The sequence below is a fragment of the Triticum aestivum genome, chromosome 6B (genome assembly GCF_018294505.1).
Source record: "Triticum aestivum cultivar Chinese Spring chromosome 6B, IWGSC CS RefSeq v2.1, whole genome shotgun sequence".
Taxonomy (NCBI): Eukaryota; Viridiplantae; Streptophyta; class Magnoliopsida; order Poales; family Poaceae; genus Triticum; species Triticum aestivum.
The window spans coordinates 690,946,605-690,957,404 of record NC_057810.1 but is presented as its reverse complement, the minus strand read 5'-3'; the positions used below and the strand labels follow the sequence as shown (position 1 = coordinate 690,957,404).

Below are 10,800 nucleotides of genomic sequence, written 5' to 3'. Positions count from 1 at the left end.
AAAGAAGGGGGGGGGGAAGGGGTAGCAAAGAAAATGTGAGTACTCATCCAAAGTACTCGCAAGCATTAGATCTATACTAGGTACACATTGGTATCAAATGGAAGGTTTTAACTCTGGAGTAAACTGCAGAATGCCAGAATAGAGGGGGAAGGCCTAGCCTATCAAAGACTAGCATCTTCAAGCAGCTCCAAGCATCTTGCAACATGTAGAAGAGTAAAGAATAGCATTTTAATATTAAACAAGCATGTTGTAACATCAACGTCCACAGATCCTCCCTCGACTCCCTGCGAGAAAGCAATCCCGGAGCCACATATCTTAAGTATCCATTTCTAGTTATATTAGATCAGGATACAAGTCTGAACATACGTTACCGTGGACACGGCTATTAATAGATAATCTTCCCTGCAGGGGTGCACCATGTTTTCCAACACGCTTGATTACTCTGGCCGGACACACTTTTCTGTGTTAAAGCCCGACCTCGGAAGATCAACACGTCGCAGCCCTACCTAACACTACTAGGGAAAAGCTTATACACAAATGCTTACTAGTAGCGCTCTTTATTTACCCACACTACTACTATTTACTAGTAGCGAGCTATAATGACCCGCACTACTAGTACTATTTACTAGTAGCGCGTGGCAAAAAATAACACGCTATTAGTAAATATTCTCGACCGTGCCCCGCGGACAGACTGTAGTAGTAACGTGGGTTTTAAACCATCGCTGTTGCTAAGTGGATATCTGTAGCGCCGGTGAGATACCCTGCGCTACCGCTAGCCTTCCAGTCCCATCCCCCACCCCGTCAACCGTCCCAGTCCACCCACTCCCGCACCCCACCCACCCCCGATTCACATCCCCTCCACCTCCTGTCCTCTCCTCTCCTCTGCCGATGGGATCTCTCCCTTTCTCCGATCCATGCCGGGATCCTCCGCCGTGTGGCCGCACACGCGTGCAGCCTTCCTCCACCACCCGGCCGACCAGGCCGATCCCGGCGGCCAGCCCGAGCTGCTCCCCGCCGCGGCATGGGGGCAGGGCGGTGCGCGGCGGCCCCGAGGGCGAGCCTAGTGGCTGCGCGGGCGGTGCAGACCAATAGGCAGCAGGCGCATGGGAGGAGCAATGCTGCCGAAGCCGGCGCTGGGAACGAGCTAAGGAAGCCGCCGGCTGGAGGAGGTGGAGGTGCAGCGGGGATCCGCGGCTCCGCGCCCTGTCCCCAGCCAGTCCCATCCGAATCTCGCCGCAGCCGCCACAGGTACTAACCCATTGATCCATATCCCCCCTCGCCCCCGTTTCTTTCCTCGATCCATTGACCCATCGAACCATCTAGATAGGAACGGTGGCAAAGCTAGAAGATCAGGGGATTTGAGGTTAGCTACATTTTTTAATGTGTAATTTCCACTAGTAAACAATGGATGTACGGATTCCATTGGGACCGAATAGTTGTATACCAGATTCGCCATGGATAGAAAGTGTTGAGTGACAGGTTCATTTTGTATTGGGATCTCAATAATGATCTAAATGACTCAATAAGTGTTTAGTAATTATAGATTATTAATTTTTCCGGACAAAAGAAGTTCCCAGGATTGCCAGTTCCTGCGACCATCAACACTGTATTAAATTGTTTACACTGCTGAAACTATATGCTGCATACTGTATACATCACCTAGCCGACCATCAAACCTGTGACAAATTGGAGGGTTCAGTCGTTCGCAGTTTATTTTGAGAGTCATTTCACGTACACATACATCACTGATAGATAGGGACTTCTCACTGAAAAGATAATTACACGGTAATATGTAGGCCTAATTTTATCATATGATAAATCCCAATGATTGACAGTTAGTGTGGTTGTACAACTAAATTTCCAAGTTGAACACCAATAGGAAGAGCTTAAAACGCTGTATGAAAGATTGTGAATATACTCGAAAAGCAATGAGCATGAGCCTGCCTACCTGATGCATTGAACATATAATTATATTCACTGCTTAATTCTTGTCTGGTGGCAGTGGTAAATGAACTGTGCCAGGTTGCTGCTGATGTGGGTACTATCCTGTGGTGGGGACATTTTTCTGGATAGATTATGGGGTGTAGCTTTCAAGAATAATTGATTGTACTGTCCAATCTTTTGCTGGATACAACATATTTGGGAGTACAAGAAAAGTAGTAAAATGGCGAGTAAATTTTTATATTGAATTGTATTTTTGTCCAATCTTTTGTCGGATTATGTGGGAACTGCAGCCGTGATCTCTATATGTTAATACTTTAGACCACATGGCTGATTGATTATGCTTCTCAATTCTCAAAAAGTTATAATCTGATAGAACTCTCTCTGATGCAACGGTAGTTTAGCATGGTGGTGCGTAAGTGTTGCGTCTTAGTTTGTGAGCTACAGACATTATCAAGCAGCAAAGTCATCGCACATATGCCGACGACGAAGATGCATATTTATTGGCTGAGGGAGCAACAACACAATTCTGATGATTCTGCCAATGTTGCTTGTTTGTTCTATTGTCACCATTTGTTTGATGCTCTTTTGGCAACCAGTAGCATAATTGTACTTATGTCTAAATTGCTCTCTTTTCAGATTTACTTGCAAGGACCAGAGGGTATGCTGATGCTGCGCAGGTAAATCTTACATGCCTCGTCATTAATAATTGTTGGTGAAACAAATGTCACTTGAGAAATCTCAGCCCATTTTTCTTATTAATTAATATTGTTACCCACATTATCTTGACTCACATAATGATCTTTTTCTTTAGGATTCATGATTTTTTCTTTTTTCTTGTTATTATGCATTACTATGAGTTCATTGTATTAAGATTCCTTGCAACTTCAGGCACTTGAGCTATTTACAGAAGGAGCGGACCCGACCTTCTTCATGTCTTGTGGCTGTGTCTTCCTTTGATTCATTTGTGCAACAAAGAGGGGACCTGGCCTTCTTCATGTCTCTTGCAAAAAGTAAGGACTAGCCTCCGGCTGTTACTATTGATGCATGTGCATGTGCTAAAAAGAAAGAAAATACCCTGCCAGATTTGAACTCTGATGCGTACTAACAAGTTTTCACTTTCCCGACGTGGCTGTAGGGGTGATTGACACTGACTACGACAGCCTGGTGGGCGTCGTGCTCTTCAACCACTTAGAGGTGGACTTCGACGTGAAGCCCATCGACCGCGCCGCACGGATGATCGTCCATGTGATCATGATGCCGGATATAGCCGAGGTGGAGCACCTCGACACCATCTTTCAGCGTGAGGGAGGATTCGGGTCCTCCGGCGTCTGAACTCCGAGCCTTGGTAGATACATGTAGAGAAATAGTCTGTTTAGGCTGGTGGTGGAACACTAGGGAAGGTAGCCACCTTCGGTTGTGTGTGTTTAATTTATTTTGCACTGGAGGTGTCCCTGATTCTATCTATGAACAATGCACGTAATTTTTATTTTTTTTAATTTATAATTTATTAGTAGTAGCGCTGGGGAAAACTACACGCGACTACTATCTAGCATAGTAGTAGCGCCTAGTATACTAGAAGCGCTACTACTATTGTGATAGTAGCGCGGGCTCAAATAGTAGTAGCGCGGGTGTGCACCAGCGCTACTACTAACTTTTTAGTAGTAGCGCGGGTGCACCCACGCTACTACTAACTATTAGCTGTAGCGCGATACTAGTAGCGCAGGTACCCGCGCTGCTAGTAGCCATTTTACCCGCGCTGCTAGTAGCCTTTTTCCTAGTAGTGTAGGCTCAGTAGAGAGGTCTCCGCTGGTCTACATCCTAAGCATTCCTGGGTCTGGGCCCATCGCCCGTAGCACTCCGGGTTGTTGCATACAGGGCGGGTCCAGGCTCCACCACTACACGATGGTGCCGGCCCAGCCGTGCCTCACTGCTGAACTGGACGTCTGACAAAGCTTCGGCTGATACCACGACGTCGAGGCACATAACTATTCTCATGTTGTGGTTAGTGCATAAAGGCCAAAGGCCAACTCAGAACAAATACCCAAACTATAGTGTATTATGAGCTTGCAGATACGAGCAACAAAAGGGGCGTCATGTGATGTGAGGTGTCAGTCTTTGGTCATCGATCACACTGCTCAAGTCATCGGAATGAAGTAGGGGAAACAAGGACAAGGTGGGGGTCATTGATGGATCACTAACCAACCTAAACTAAGCAGCTTAGGATAAGCAGGTAGGTAACAATAAGCAGGTTACAAGATCAGGCTATGCATCAGAATAGGAGCAATCAATTACAGTAGAAAAATCTAATGCAAGCTTTAGAGAATGGAATGAGAGATATCGGGATGATCAAAGGGGGGGGGGCTTGCCTGGAAGCTCCATTGAAAGGGAAGAAGTGTCGTCGGTGACGTAGTCGATCACAGGGGCATTATCAGCGGTCTTCGGGTCGACCAGAGAGAAGAGGGGAAAGAAACAGTAAATACACGCAAACATATGCATAATAAGACAATAAGTGGTGCTAGAGGTGGTCTAACGTAGTGCTAGGCGATACTGGCGATGGGGGAAAACATCTGGGAAAGTTTTCCCGGTTCCGGACGTCTGTCAGACAGATGAACCGGAGGGGAAAGGTTCGATGTTTTCTATGATAGGGACATGTGGCATGAGAACGGACCGCTTTTACGGATTCGTCTCATCACTCTGAGCAACTTTCATGTATAAAGCTTTTTAATCCGAGCTACGGTTTATTTTATATGATTTTTCAAAGTTTTAATAATATGAAATTAATTTAATTTAAATTTAGAAGATTAAAATGCTATGTTCACCCACTAAAGTATACACAGCAGGGTGTGTTAGGTCCTGACTGGTGGGACCAGTTGACCAAGTCAACTACACAGTCAAGAAGCACAGTCAGTAGTCTTGGTTGACCGTTGACTGGTCAGCCTTGACTAGTGGGTCCCACCGGTGAGTGAGATAACTATTAACAGTTTAATTAAACTAACCTAACAGCTAGAGAGATTGGGCCCGCATGTCAGTGGGTGATTAGGCCTAGGGTTAGTGGCTAAACTAATCCTAGCACGCGGGGTCTGCCCGTTAGCGGCACACCGGCGTTTGTAAAATGTGGTGGCACGTCGTCGCGACCACAGAAGCGGCGGGGTCGCACGGAAGCATGCCTCCGGCGACCAAAAGGCGCACAGACGGGGGGAATCGATCGTGGACAGATCCGCGCATTGTTCTGTGGCGGTGGCAGCAGCTGGGGTTGGCCGAAACGACATCAACGACAAGGTTCGTGGCCGCCGGAGTCGGGCGCAGACGGATCCGGTGCAAGGGGCCATGGGAGGACAAGCGGAGGGCACGAGCGGCTTCACCGCGGGGCCCTCAGCACGTGCCCGTGCTCGGCTGGCTCGAAACAAGCGGTGGCCATGGCGGCGATGGAGCAGGGCGGTGGTGGCCTATGGGACTATGGCGACGGCGGCTACGTGCATGGAATTGGACGGGCCAGTGAGGGGTTACGCGCGGGAGCTCATAGTGGATTTGTAGGGATGGCAGCGGGCTCGATCGATATTCCAGCTGGCTGGATTTGTCGATAGAGTGGGCCGTAGCCGAGGAAGAAGAAGAAGATGAGGCGGACGTTGTTGTGTGCCCTGTCTTTGAGTACATGGCGCATGCGGCGAGGACGTCGCGAAGTCGATGGACACGCACGCTGGGCGCGTGGGCCTCGGTGGCCGCGGTGCAGCGCGATGGTCGACGACGAGCTCGTCCGGTCGAGCTCAGGATCAAGCTGAGGGGAGAGGGGAGTGGACCTGGGCGAGGGCAGAGAGGGAGAGAGAGTGGGGGCGAGTGGGTGGAGCAGGGGAGGCGAGGGGGGAGCCACGGTTGCCTTATGGGAACGGATCCTCTAACATCATGAAGGGATGTCACGAAGCTACAGTGCAATCCCAGTGCAAAACAAAGAAGCGATGTCATGGGCACTGTAGCAAAGACACTGTGCGCAGTTACTAATAAAATCTGAAATTAATTTTATTGCATAATTTTGTTTGTATGTAATTTTTGTAAATGTTTATAGTAGATTTTTTATTTGAAAATTAATACAAGTCATTTTAGGCTTAATCATATGGATGTGAAGAAGGGATGTCAGGGTACTATAGCTTCCCTAACATCCCTTCGTGATGTTCGAGGATCTCGCTCCCTACCTTATCCCCTCGCCGGGGCATCCCTTGGCGAGGTGGCTCGGTGGGAGCCCTGCCCCTGTTGCGACCCCGGTCTGGAAACAGGACGACGATAGGGTGGGGGTGGGCCACTGGGCCTGGCCCAGGGGGGAGTCAAGGGGGTCTTCTAACTTTGCACTTTTTTAATTTAATTTCTATTTTATTTAGGTTAGGGCATTCAACCAAATTTCAAAAATGTTGGTTCACCACCAAAATTATCAATTGAATATTTGCCACATGATGAACATTTTATTTTTGACATTTGAAAACTTTTGAGTTTTGACTTGATATTGAATTAGAATTTGAAGGGGGTTGAATCAACGCGCGTTTAACACCAGTAACCATGGTGACGTTTCATCATTAGCATAGGTTATGTAGCTTAATTATCCAGGCATCACACACCGGTTGTTGCATCCCCCTGCCTCCTCGTGCCGCCGTGGGTCACCACTCTTCATCTTGTTGGTACCAACACAGCCGCCAATTGGTCCCATCATCACGCCCCCACGATTTCAGCGTCCTCTTGATGCAACCACAGGTGGGTCGCAGTGCCTAGACCACTCAACCATAGCGAATGTGACGGCAAGGTGATGGTCTCCCCCACCGCAGCACAGGGTGCTCCCCGTTTGTCCAGTCGTCGTCACTAGCATCAGTGTCCTACTTGATGCAACATTGACACCCTCCACTACCTTCCACCCACCCCCTTGTGCCACGGTGTGCGTGGTGGTTGGTGAAGGAGTAGGAGCTAGATGAACTTCCGAGGGCAGAAAAGGAGGGAGGGATTGCCGCATACGGTGTTCGGACCGACGAGGTGGCTGATATGTCCTTTTTACTGATCCGGTATTGGAACAAGAAAGGGTATCCTGCACAAATTTTCCTAGAGGTGGCCCTAGGTATCGAACACATGAGAGGAAGACTCCTTTGAAGCAATGGTCTCTAGCAAGCTTTTGCCAAAAATGTCAAATCAAGTTTTTGACCGAATCAGCAAGCAAATAGTGATTCAAACACTTATAGTAAGAAGAAGGTATGGCTATGAGGTCTTAATGCTTACAACCATGTATTGGTGTTCGGATAAAAAACATACTAGTTTGTACTCAGGAAGTCACCCATCAAGAGGTGAACATGAAAATCACGGACAAGACAAGAGCACGAAACACTTTTATTTTACACATACGAGATGTTGTGTCAAAGAGTTCCATTGATCCATTCAACAAATATCCAGGGCTGCAAGGCTCATTCCTCACCCCATACCTTACCAAACTACTCACATATGGAGATCAGACCGCGAGAAGAAATCATGGAAGAACACATCTTCACTTTGATTGATTGAAATATGTCTTACAATGGATACCTTGTGCAATGCAGGATTACAAGTATAAACTAGATGAGAGAGGTGTATGGTGGTGGAGATGGCTATGGAGGTGAAAATGGCAGTGGCTAGGATTTGTAGATGAAGATGATGATGAACTGGTTGTGGTTGTGCTCGATCATTCTGCTGACATTCTGATGGGGTACCCTTAATAAAAGTTGTTCAGGTGGACGATCTGCCTCGGTTTCGATGCTAAACGACCACTCATGCGGGCATGTGTGGTCACATCGAATATCGTCTTTGGCTCTGGAAGCCTTCTAACGCCTCCCGGTGACTTGTTTCTTCTCCATTTTCCTTCCTTTCCCTTCTCCCACGTGATTTCTTCCCTTTTTAGCCTATTTCCTGTGGGAAAATATCAAAGATAGGATTTCTGGAATCTTTTGCATTCATTAGTCATTAGTGGCAATATCGAAGCGAAAATCTCTCTTTTAATGAAATATCTTAGTTTAAACAAGGTTGGAATGAGTGTAAAAATATCACTCATCACTCCCCAAGCTTAAACTTGATCGTCCTCGAGCAACATAGAGAGAAATCCGAAGCATAACGAACTCAATTGTTTAAACTAAAATAACAAGAAGGTTTTGGTTCACTTACGATTGGTATGCCTAAATATCCCTCTGCTTCATGACCTGAAAACTTATCATAGATGTAGTGGAGTCATGGTTATAGTGCAAGTGTTAGTGAAGCAAAGATAATCAACACGAAGTTTCTGATCTACTAGATAAAACAACTTGCAACACTTCATTTCATTTAACATGGACAACACTTGCTTGTCGGGAATGCACGAAAAAGTTCTTAAGATAGAGCCGTGAAAACATAGGTTGGGGAGTAGAAAGCATGTAGTGAAACATGATGCTCAAGTGCTCTTGAACACATCAACAATTGTCTCCTCTTCTAGGATCTAAAACACTTTGTTTCAAGCATTGTTTCCTGGAACTTTGGTTGTCACAAGAAGGAGATTAGGACAAATAGTGATCATGCATAGGTTTTCGCTACGGATTAATGTTTGGCATCTATGGACCTTTAGCAATAATATCTCTTTTGACCTCTTTTGACCACCCCCCTTTATTTACCACATACACACCCATTCAAGAGAAATCTGAATAATATTTGTTTGTAGTGTTTCCATTACGTACGGTAACAAACTCATTGCCGCAATATGAGCTATCACTCTTGGTGGATCATTCATTTGCAGTGAAGTCCTCAGCATAGCATCAAGAAGGATGACAAAGCCATAGTTACACACGTAAACCAGCATATAGTAGGAAACACTACTAGAGAAAACCTTATACACAGAACTTTTGTAGTAGCGTGGGATAACAAAGGGAGCTAGTGCTAGATAGCAGTAGCGCGTGCATGATAAGGGCACTACATACAAAAATATAGCAGTAGCACGTGTTCCTGTTAAAGCGCTACTACTAATATTCCCATTACTAAGCCGATAGGCTACACATAGTAGTAGCGGGCTTGTAGAAAGCGTGCTACCACTAGGATCTATGTAGTAGCGCATTTTCTGTGAAAAGCGCTACTGTTAATGCAAATAAAATAAAATGAGAAACAAATAGAAAAGTAAATGAAAATGAAAGAAATAGAAAAAGGAGAAAGGAAAAAAAATAAAATGTAAAGATAAATAAATGAAAAAGGGAAAAAAGGAGAAAGGCATAGCAGTAGCTTCTGTTCATAAGAGGCGCTATAGATAATATAGCAGCAGCGCATTTCCTAGACCCCCGCTATAGAAACATAAAAGGAAATAAGAAAATAAAAGGAAATTACATAGCTATAGCAGTAGCGCATTTCATAAAAACCTCTATAGCTATCTTAGCTATAGCGTGTTTTACAAGCCGCGCTACCGCTAAGTTTGACTTAACCCAAAAACGGTTTCCCCCCGGCCACCACTTCTCCCCCAAATCCCTCACCCCACTTCGCCGTCGTCTCCCCAGTTCGCCGTCGCCCCACTTCGCCGTCGTCTCCTGCTGACGTCGACGCCCCCGGAGCCACCAAAGCCGCGCGCCGTCGATGCCACCGGAGCCGCCCCCAACGCCACCGGATCCGCGCGGCCTCATCAACGCCACCGGAGCCGCTGTCGACGCCATCGTATCCTCCCTCGCCACAACTGCCTCCCTCGCCGTCACCGGAGATGCCCCTGCCTCCCTCGCCACCACTGCCTCCCTCGCCACCACCGGAGCCATCCTCTGTAAACCCCACCCCTCCTCTCTCTCTCATGCATAGCACAAACATTGGACAGAGAACTAGCTAGCTAGGTTAACTAGTTTAATTAGGTTAGTTATCTAGGTTTGTGCAAAAATTTAGTTATGGCTTTGATAGATAACTAGTTAGGTTAACTAGTTTAATTAGGTTAGTTATCTACGCCAGTGCAAAAATTTAGTTAGGGCTTTGACAGAGAACTAGTTAGGTTAACTAGTTTAATTCGGTTAATTATCTAGGTTATTGCAAAAAATTATCTAGGGCTTTGACAGAGAACTAGCTAGGTTATGTAGTTTAATTAGGTTTATTATCTAGGTAAACCAGCTTAACACTACTAGGGAAAAACCTAGCAGTAGCGTAGGTTTTAGGTATATCAGTAGCGTGGGTGCCCGCGCTACTGGTACGGTGCTACGGGTGCCACCCGCGCTACTACTATGTCCGTTAGTAGTAGCGTGGATACCACCCGTAATAGCGTGGTTCTAGACCCTCGCTACTGCTAACTAATTAGGAAATAAAAAAATAAATTCCAGCTATGGCCGCTGCTGCTAGGCGTCATCCTCCTCTTCATCCATGGCCGATGCTGATCCTGGAGGGGATGAAGTCGTCCATGGAGATAGTGCTTCCCCATCCAACTCTTCTCCACACCTTTCCTTTGTTGCTGCTACAAAAAAAGAGACAAGGATTAGAAGAGGAAGAGAGAGATAGAGGAGTAGGTGCAGCAACTCACCAGTGGCCGCCGGAGTTGGAGCCGAAACCCTAGATGACGCCATGGGTTGCGTCCATCAGAGATCTAGCCATCGTCATGGGCGGCGCTCTGCTGGATCTTCCTCTCCTTCCAGCAGCGTAGGAGGAGGAGAAGGAAGGAGGGGCAACGAAGGAGGAGGAGGAAGGAGGGGCTACAGTGGAAGAAGATGTCGCCAAATTTGAGGGGGACGTTGCGGCGCGAGGCAGGAAGTTGCGGTGGAGGACGAGACACGCATGTGCAGGAGCACCATGGAGAGGGAGAGAGAGGAGGAGAAGGACATGGGAGAGGAGTGATTTGGATGAGGAGAGGGGAATTTCAGGGCTGTTAAAATACCCAAT

At 46.9% G+C, this 10,800-nt stretch overlaps 1 long non-coding RNA gene across 1 annotated transcript; it reads left to right on the top strand.

The window, feature by feature from the left end:
- Positions 1 to 2,437: 2,437 nt before the first annotated feature.
- Positions 2,438 to 2,904, top strand: LOC123134906 (uncharacterized). The gene is made up of 3 exons (XR_006465764.1): positions 2,438 to 2,494; positions 2,581 to 2,621; positions 2,833 to 2,904. It is a non-coding gene; the product is annotated as an uncharacterized lncRNA (long non-coding RNA).
- The last annotated feature ends 7,896 nt before the right edge of the window (positions 2,905 to 10,800 follow it).